Raw genomic sequence first — 10,616 nt, 5'->3', positions numbered from 1 at the left:
TTTTAGTAGAGACGGGGTTTCACCATGTTGACCAGGATGGTCTCGATCTCTTGACCTCGTGATCCACCCGCCTCGGCCTCCCAAAGTGCTGGGATTATAGGCGTGAGCCACCGCGCCTGGCAATGCTTTTATTTCAATACTCAATTTACAGAAAAAACATATACTACCCTTTTTTTGAATTTAGTCAATATGCTCACACAGAGAACTTCCGAAAGATTAATTCCCACAATTATTTCACCATTTCTTTGGACCTTCAGCATTTTCCTAATTTAACTCAAAACGATCATTTAACTCTAGGCAAAGGTTTACATTTCCACGCCTTCTTATAACCTTTTATTAAAAAACACATTTTACTGTTCTTACACAATGTGCATGTAAATCTATTTCTAGTAGTTTAACTCCTAGCAATTTTTAACTTTAAGGTAAAATTTGGTAAGTTGCTTTAATTGTGTGCTAACTGCAGGGCATGGTTAGTTCCATATGTCCCCTGGCCTTACCAGATGTGAAGCCAGCAAGTCAAACAGTGCTTGAAATCCAAAAAGCTGTTTGTAACCTCAAAACACTTAGCAAACCTTGCAGCTGACCTGCATTTTACAAACAGTCTTTAGGGCTGTTTTGTTTCTCAAAGATTAAAATTACACGAACTGAAAGTTTCCACAGCTTTTAACTTCCCTGTAAAAAATATTACACCCAAACGTTTGTCTTTCTTTAAGCCAAGTGGAGCTCTTTTTACAGATATTACACACAGTACACACACAGGCAGAAGAAAGCCTCCCTGCCAAGTGGGGCCCTTTAAGAGCCAGGGCTAGGAAAACAAGCAGATATAAAACGAGAAAGAAACTTATTCCCTAAGGCAAGATTGCTAAACAAAGCCTTGCCCCTAGGAAAAGAAAACTTTAAAAGTTAACTGCAGACAGGATGGAGAAGAGGAAAGAAAAGAAACAATTTTAAAATGCCTGAGGAAGAACCTCGTATTCTTCTGCAACCGGTTCCTTCACCAGGGAGAAAAGTTTAAGCTTAATTACTGTCTGATGGAGGAGTAAAACCCCTTGGTTGGGGAAAGGGAAGACTGAAGCAGCTTGTGGCTTGGAACCAGCACAGCAGGCAGTGTGGGACCCACCCTTGGTTGGGCCGTGCAAACCAGCCCTGGCCTGCAGAGGGGAGCCGCTGGGAGCTGCTGCTCACTGTTCTGCCCCTAAAAAGGAAGAAAATGGTCATGAAAAGACCCCGACCCTGGGGAGCAACAGGGTGTGGGGGTGCGGTTTTCTGTAAGCACAGCAGTCCAAGAATGAAAATGCTGGGAAACCACAGTGAGAGGTTTTGAGTCCCCATTTTACCTACCGCTTCTCAAGCCCCCATGTTGGATGCCAAAAATGTTGCAAGACTTTTCCTTAATTCAGCTAAAGATGGGGTCCTTGTCTGTCCCATGGCCATGAAAATTTAGGCTTACAGACAGTTTGAAGGATGAGTAAAGCTGGGTTTCATTGGATGAAAAGGAAGAAAAGGGGGAAATCGGAACTCTCATAAGGCCAGAGCACCTGCTAGAGCACTTCTAGCCAGGCCATTCAAATCTGCTTCCACACCGGAAGAGGAGGGGCCAGGCTACTTCCTGCTGCAAATATCATGAAATTCCTGACTCCACCTCAGTGGGCTGGCTGATTGGAGTTTGTCCAGCAACCCCTTCCCACCTGGCTGTCTCAAAATCTTTCACCTCCTTGTTTAAATTCATTCACAAGTATTTTGACATTATTATAAATGGGATTATTTTAATTATTTCTTTTACAAATAACTCATCGTTAGTGTATAAAATGCAACTAATTTTTGCATGTAGATGTTAGGTCCTGCACCCTTACTGAATTTGTTTTGTAGTCTAACACGTTTTTAGTGGAATCTTTTGGTTTTCTGCATACATATACGATCATATCATCCGCAAATGGGAATATTTTGCTTCTTTCCCCCCAAATTGGACGGCGTTTTATTCTATTTGTTGCCTAATTGGTCTGATTAAAACTTGCAGTATTTTGCCAAAAGGAAGTGGCAAGAGTATGCATCCTTGTCATGTCTCTGATCTTAGAGGAAAATAATTCAGTTTTTTAACATTAACTATGTTAGCTGTGAACCTGTCATATACAGACTTTGCTATGTTGATATAAATTTCTTTTATATGTAATTGGTTGAGTTTTATGATGCAACAGTGTTGAATTTTTTAAACAATTTTTTTTCATCTATCAAGACATACATGTGGTTTTTATCCTTCATTCTGTTAAAATGATCTATCAAATTAATGTCTTTCTGTCTTTCTGTATGTTTAATCATCCTTGCAACCCAGTGATAAATTCTACTTGGTCATAGTGTACATTTTTAAATGTTATTAAATTTGATTTGCTTGTATTTTCTCCAGGGTTTTTGCATATATGTTCATCAGAAATATTGGTCTAAAGCTTATTTTTCTTGTAGTGTCTTTGTCTGAGTTTGATATTAGAATAATGCTGGACTCACAAAATGAGTTTGAAAATGTTCCCTCCTTTTAAATTTTGTGGAAGAATTTGAGTATGATTGGTTTTGTATATTCTTTAAATGTTTGGTAAAATTCATTCATGAAGTCATCTGGTCTTGAGGTTGTTTTGTTGTTGTTGGGAGTTGTTTGATTTCTAATTAAATTTCCTTACTTGTCATTGGTCATTTTAGGTTTTTGATTTCTTCAGAATTCAGTCGTAGTAGGTTGTATGTTTCTAGGAATTTCTTCAGTTCTTCTAAGTTATCTATTTTCTTATTGTATAATTGCTCATACCAATGTTTGTGATTTTTTATTTCTGTGGTAACAATTGTAATGTCTCCTTACTATTTCTGATTTTATTAATTTTAATTTTCTCTCTCTTTTCCTTAGTCTTGTTAAATGTTTGTCAATTTTGTTGATTTTTAAAAAACTCATTTTCATTGATCTGTTCTAATCTTTATTTATTTTTGCTTCAGATTTTATTATTTCCTTTCTTCTGTTAAACTTCTGGCTTGGTTTGTTCATGTTGTTTTTTGAAGGATCAAGTTAGATTGTTAATTTGTGGTCTTCCTTTTTTATTTTTTGCAAGCCTCCTGGATCAGAGAAAATCTTCATTAATGTAGGCATTTACCACAAAAAACTTCCCATATAGTACTGCTTTTGCTATATCCCATGAGTTTTGGTACTATGTTTTGTTATTTCATTTCAATTTGCCTTAAGATATTTTCTGATTTATCTTTTTTTTAAATGTATTTATATAACTTTAGGTGCATACTATATCTGGCATTTCTCCCCATGTTAGTATTCCCCACCCTCCACTCCCTCCCTATACTCCCCTCCCTCCCCAACCCCTGCTGTCTCTCCCCTCATCCCCCAACTGCCCCCAGTGTGTGATGCTCCTCTCCCTGAGTCCATGTGTTCTCATTGTTCAATGCCCACCTGTTATATTGGACCGAGCATAGAAAGTTAACACCAAGACAAAAGTATGCCAAATTACAGGGTCTTTATTGCTGGTAACCACAGAGGACTCATGTCTCTCCAACCTGTGGCGTCGAAAGGAGGGTGCCAAGACTTTTTATACCCAAGAAACCACCTTGGGAGTGGGGGTGAGGAGCGGGGATGGGGATGAAAAGGCTTCAGACATTCCGAGGGCTAGTGGATTCTGTAAATCACCTCCTGGGCGGAGACAGGGGCTCCAGATATTCCAAGGGCCAGGGGACTTTTGTCATTCTGTTTGTTACTTAAGTGGTTTACAGAAGTCAAGATAAACATTTGTTTATACATTATCTGGGTAAGGTGGAAATCACAGACCTTAGTTACTTATTGCAAGTCGCAGGAGCCAAGATGGTGTAGGTTAGGACTGCTTGCCTGTCACATTAGGGCCACAGAAAGCAGTTACTGATAAGCAAAGTTTAAGCAGCTTTACATAGTAGTTATTTCAAAGAGCAAACTAGCAGTTTTATTTACAGAAGCCAAGGCCAGCAGTTATTATGAGGAGAATGGGGCAGCCATTACAACTTAATTTTGGAAAACAGCTTTGTCTTGCATAAAATGGCATTGCTCAGGTTCTAACTTTAGGCTAGCTATGTTAGACACCTATGAGTGAGAACATGCCGCATATGGCTTTCTGTTCTTGTGTAAGTTTGCTGAAAATGATGGTTTTCAGATTCATCCAAGTCCCTACAAAGGACACGAACTCATTGTTTTTTATGGCTGCATAGTATTCCATGGTGTATATGTATGAAATTTTCTTTGTCCCTATCATTGATGGGCATTGGGTTGGTTCCAGGCCTTTGCTATTGTACACAGGGCTGCAATGAACATACATGTGCATGTGTCTTTATAGTAGAACTATTTATAGTTCTTTGGGTATATGCCCAGTAATGGGATATCAGGGTCAAATGGAATTTCTATTTCTAGATCCTTGAGAAATCGCCACACTATCATCCAGAGTGGTTGAACTAATTTATACTCCCACCAACTGTGTAAGAGTGTTCCTATTTCTCCACATCCTCTCCATCATGTTGTCTCCAGATTTTTTAATGATCACCATTCTAACTGGCATGAGATGATATCTCAATGTGGTTTTGATTTGCATTTCTCTAATGACCAGTGATGATGAGCATTTTTTCAGATGTTTGTTGACCTCATATATGTCTTCTTTTGTAAAGTGTCTCTTCATATCCTTTGCCCGCTTTTGAATGGGGTTGTTTGCTTTTTTCTTGCATATCTGTTTTAGTTCTTTGTAGATTCTGGTTATTAGCCCTTTGTCAGATGGGTAGATTGCAAAATTTTTTTCCCATTCTGTTGGTTGCCAATTCGCTCTAATGGTGGTTTCTTTTGCTGTACAGAAGCTCTGAATTTTAATTAGATCCCATTTGTCTATCTTGGCTTTTATTGCCATTGCTTTTGGTGTTTTAGTCATGAAGTCCTTGCCTATGCCTATGTCTGGATGGTTTTGCCTGTTTTCTTCTAGTGTTTTTATGGTGTTAGATTTTATGTTTAAATATTTCATCCATCTGGAGTTAATTTTAGTGTAAGGTGACTGGTAGGGGTCCAGATTTTGCTTTCTGCACATTGCTAGCCAGTTTTCCCAACACCATTTATTAAACATGGAGTCCTTTCCCCATTGCTTGTTTTTGCCAGGTTTGTCAAAGATCAGATGGTTGCAGATGTGTGGTGTTTCTTCTGGGGCCTATGTTCTGTTCCATTGGTCTATGTCTCTGTTTTGGTACCAGTACCATGCTGTTTTGATTACTGTAGCATTGTAGTCTAGTTCGAAGTCCAGCAGTGTGATGCCTATGGCTTTGTTCTTTTTGCGTAGGATTGTCTTGGCTATGTGGGCTTTTTTGTGATTCCATATGAAATTTAAACTGGTTTTTTTCCAGTTCTATGAAGAACGTCATTGGTAGCTTGATGGGGATAGCATTGAATCTATAGATTACTTTGGTCAGTGTGGCAATTTTCACAATATTAATTCTTCCTAACAGTGAGCATGGAATGTTTTTCCATCTGTTTGTGTCCTCTCTTATTTCATTGAACAGTGGTTTGTAGTTCTTGAAGAGGCCCTTTACATCCTTTGTTAGTTGTATTCCTAGGTGTTTTATTCTCTTTGTAGCAATTGTGAATGGGAGTTCGCTCTTGATTTGGCTCTTTGTTTGTCTGTTATTGGTATACAGGAATGCTTGTGATTTCTTCACATTGATTTTGTATCCTGAGACTTTGCTGAAGTTGCTTATCAGTTTGAGAAGATTTTGGGCTGAGACAATGGGGTCTTCTAGATATACAATCATGTCAACTGCAGAAAGAGACAGTTTGACTTCCTCCTTTCCTAATTGAATACCCTTTATTTCTTTTTCTTGCCTGATTGCTCTGGCTAGAACTTCCAATACCATATTGAATAGGAGTGGTGAGAGAGGGCATCCTTGTCTAGTGCCTGGTTTCAAAGGGAATTCTTCCAGCTTTTGTCCATTCAATATGATATTGGCTATAGATTTGTCATATATAGCTTTTATCATTTTATGATACGTTCCGTCAATACCTGGTTTATTGAGAGTTTTTAGCATGAAGGGCTGTTGAATTTTGTCGAAGGCCTTCTCTGCATCTATTGAGATAATCATGTGGTTTTTGTTTTTGGTTCCATTTATGTGATGGATTACATTTATGGATTTGTGTATGTTGAACCAGCCTTGCATTCCTGGGATGAAACCTACTTGATTGTGATGGATAAGCTTCTTGATGTGCTGTTGCAATCTGTTTGCCAGTATTTTACTGAAGATTTTTGTGTCGATGTTCATCATGGATATTGGCCTGAAGTTATCTTTTTTAGTTGAGTCTCTGTCTGTTTTGGATATCAGGATGATGTTGGTCTCATAAAATGAGTTAGAGAGGATTCTTTTGTATTGTTTGATACAGTTTCAGAAGGAATGGAACCAGCTCCTCCTTATACGTCTGGTAGAATTCATCTGTGAACCCGTCTGGAGCTGGACTTTTTTTGATTGGTAGGCTATTGATTGCTGCCTCTACTTCAGCCCTTGTTATTGGTCTATTCAGGGTTTCACCTTCCTCCTGGTTTAGTCTTGGTAGACTACAAGTGTCTAGGAATTTATCCATTTCTTCCTGGTTTACTAGTTTATGTGCATAGAGCTGTTTGTAGTAATCTCTGATGGTAGTTTGTATTTCTGTGGGATCAGTGGTGATTTCCCCTTTATCATTTTTTATTGCATCTATTTGATACTTCTCCCTTTTCTTTTTTATTAATCTGGCTAGCAGTCTGTCTATTTTGTTGATCTTTTCAAAAAACCAGCTCCTGGATTTATTGATTTTTTGAAGAGTTTTTTTGTGTCTCTATCTCCTTCAGTTCTGCTCTGATCTTAGTTATTTCTAGTCTTCTACTAGCTTTTGAGTTTTTTTGATGTTCCTCCTCTAGCTCTTGCAATTTTGATGATATAGTATCAATTTTAGATCTTTCCTTGTTTCTCATGTGGGCATTTATTGCTATAAATTTCCTTCTCGACACTGCTTTAAAGATGTCCCAGAGATTCTGGTGAGTTGTGTCTTCATTCTGATTGGTTTTGAAGAACATCTCTATTTCTGCCTTCATTTCATTGCTTATCCAGTCGACACTCAGAAGCAAGTTGTTCAGTTTCCAAGTGGTTGTGCGGGTTTGAGTGTGTTTCTTAATCCTGAGTTCTAGGCTGAATGTGCTGTGGTCTGATAGACTGTTTGTTATGATTTCCATTATTTTGCATTTGCTGAGGAGTGATTTGCTTCCAATGATATGTTCAAATTTAGAGTAAGTGTAATGTAGTGCTGAGAAAAATGTATATTCTGTGAATTTGGGGTGGAGTGTTCCGTATATGTCTATGAGATCCGCTTGGTCCAACTCTGCATTCAAGTACTGGATATCCTTGTTAATTTTCTGTCTCATTGATCTGTCTAATATTGACAGTGGAGTGTTGAAGTCTTCCACTATTATTGTGTGGGAGTCTAATTCTTGTTTTAAGTTGTTAAGAACTTGCTTTATGTATCTGGGTGCTCCTGTGTTGGGTGCGTATATATTTAGGATAGTTAGCTCTTCTTGTTGGATTGATCCTTTTACCATTATGTAGTGTCCTTCTTTGTCTCTTTTGATCTTTGTTGGTTTGAGGTCCCTTTTATCAGAGACTGGGATTGCAACCCCTTCTTTTTTGTTGTTCTCCATTTACTTGGTAAATCTTTTTCCATTCCTTTATTTTAAGTGTATGTGTGTCTTTGTATGTGAGATGGGTTTCTTGGATACAGCACACTGATGGGTTTTGACTTTTTTTCCAGTTTGCCAGTCTGTGTCTTTTAATTGGGGCGTTTAGGCCATTTACATTTAATGTTACTATTTTTATGTGTGAATTTGATTCTGCCATTTTGTTACTGGCTGGTTTTCTTTCCCATTAGTTGACTCATTTTCTTCATTGCATTTTTGGTCTTTGCCCACTGGTTTGCTTTTGCAGTGACTGGTACTTGTTCCTTTCCGTGCTTAGTGTTTCTTTCAGGAGCTCTTGTAGGCAGGTCTGGTGGTGACAAAATCTCTCAGTAATTGCTTGCCCATAAAGGATTTCATTTCTCCTTCACTTATGAAGTTTAGTTTGGCTGGATATGAGATTCTGGGTTGAAAGTTCTTTTCTTTAAGGATGTTGAATACTGGCCTCCACTCTCTTCTGCCTTGTAGGGTTTCTGCCAAGTGATCTGCTGTGAGTCTGATTGGCTTGCCTCTGTGGGTTACCTGACCTGTCTCTCTGGCTGCCCTTAGCATTTTTTCCTTCATTTCAACCCTGGTGAATCTGATGATTATGTGCCTTGGTATTGCTATTCATGAGGAATATCTTTGTGGAGTTCTCTGTATGTCTTGAATTTGAAATTTGGACTGCCTTGCTAGGCTTGGGAAGTTCTCTTCCCAAGTGTTTTCCAGCTTGGATTCATTCTCCCCGTTGTATTCAGGTACACTGATCAAGCTTAGTTTAGGTCTTTTCACATAATCCCATATTTTTTGGAGGTTTTGTTCATTTCTTTTCACTCTTTTTTCTCTTGTCTTATCTTCTCTTTTTATTTTATTGAGTTGATCTTCAATTCGGCTATTAACACTTGTGTTTGCTTCATGTAGTTCACGTGTTGTGTTTTTCAACTCTATCAAGTCGTTTATGTTCTTCTCTACACTGGATATTCTAGTTAGCATTTCTTCTAACCTTTTTTCAAGGTTTTTGGTTTCTTTTCATTGAGTTAGAATGTGTTCCTTTAGCTCAGAAAAGTTTGTTATTATCCACCTTCTGAAGCCTGTTTCCGTCAATTCGTCACACTCCTTCTCAGTCATGATGTGATCCTGTGTTGTTGAGGAGTTGTGATCCCTTGAAGGAGAAGAGGTGTTCTGGTCTTTGATGATTTCATGTTTTTTTGTGCTGTTTTTTTCCCCATCTTTGTGGATTTACCTGGTTGTGGTGTCAGGGAGCTGTTTGATGAGGTCACTTGTCTGCCTGTGGAGGCATTACTGGGTTTCTAAGGACTCCTTCAGGTTACTAGGGAAGTTTCCTGTGTCTTTTTTGTTTATACTGGGCGATTAGGCCCACCTCTTCCACTGACCTGTAGGCACTGCTGGGTTGTCAAGAATACCATCCCATTGCTATGTAGGCTTCCTGTGTTTTTTGTTAAAACATGTAGCCCAGTCCCACCCCTCTAATGGTGGTTGTGCCCTTCCTCCACTGGGCTGGATCATTCAGGGTTCAGCTCAGCCTGTGGCACTGGCTACTCAACCCACTAGAGTCAGAGCTTCAGCCCTCTGGGGTTTGTGGGGGAGGGTAGGGTACCCACCCAGCAGCACCCCGGCCATCTCCCCCTTTCAGCTTCCTCTCTCTCCAGTCATGGGATAAGGGCCCACCCAGCTGCTCCCACTTACAGCTCCCTCTCTCTCTGGCTGGGGGGAGGGGGCAATAGCTCAGTTCACAGGTTCTCCCGGCTGCCTTTTGGGCTTATGTGTCTGTTTACGTCTGTGGACACTGTCCTGGATTATAATTCAACTCTGCGCTTGTAATTCCCAGCACTTGACTGGCAAAGATCCCCTCTTCTGTATATTGCTGAGGCTTTGGGGGAAGTGCTGTGTCTGGACCAGAGTGCCAGAGGGGGAGCCTCTGACTCGCCGGTCAGATGCACTTTCTGGGTGAAGCAGCACCCCTACCCACCTCGGTCTTCCCTGAGTGGGCTTTGCTCACTGTCAGACCAGACCCATGGAAATGCACCTGGTACTTCAGTTGGAGCTACGAGATCTCTGGATTTCTGCGTCTCTCTCGCTGGGTGTTGTGCACTGGAGTTGTATCTATTCAGCCATCTTGGATTGACCTCCTCTGTGCTTGATCTTAATGTTGTTTTCTGGGATTTTATTTAAATATGCCATTGTATTTTTTAAAAAACCTATTAAAGGTCATGGTGAAAAAATTGCATAATTTAACAAATATATATATACACACACACACACACACACACACACACACGCACACAAAATCCTGAGTGTGTTTGTAGTATAAACGTATATATATTATATTGCTATTTATAAACAATTTATATATATAAAATATAACTATTATTTATATATTATAGTATGTATATATTATTATAGGTATATAATAATATATGCATATGTTATTTAGATATGTAATATTTATGTATTATATGTATTTGCAATATATGCATACTCAGGATTGTATGTGTGTATATATATATGTACATTATATGTTACATATATTCTTATAATATAATATTTGTGGGAAGAAATGCTGTCAATCTGAATAGAGTTATATTAATTATGCACTTAGTTTATGATGTGGCTGCTTTAGATTCATAGCCAGGCAAACCAAAAAAAATTGTAAAAACTGATGCTATATTTGGTTTGAAAACCTCTAGATTTAAGATGCATAATTATTATCATTTTGTAAGGTACTTTTAGAAAGTTTGTAAGATTGATGGAAGATTAACTCCCTAGATATCACACAGATGAAAATTCAGTGTCCGGGTCCATGAAGTGTTGTCTACATTTATTTTGGTATAACCTTTGGAAATGGTATATAGTGCTCTTTGCACTCATACCCACGTACTTAAA

The sequence above is a fragment of the Cebus imitator genome, unplaced genomic scaffold (assembly GCF_001604975.1).
Source record: "Cebus imitator isolate Cc_AM_T3 unplaced genomic scaffold, Cebus_imitator-1.0 Scaffold305, whole genome shotgun sequence".
Lineage (NCBI taxonomy): Eukaryota > Metazoa > Chordata > Mammalia > Primates > Cebidae > Cebus > Cebus imitator.
This window is presented reverse-complemented; position numbering follows the sequence as displayed.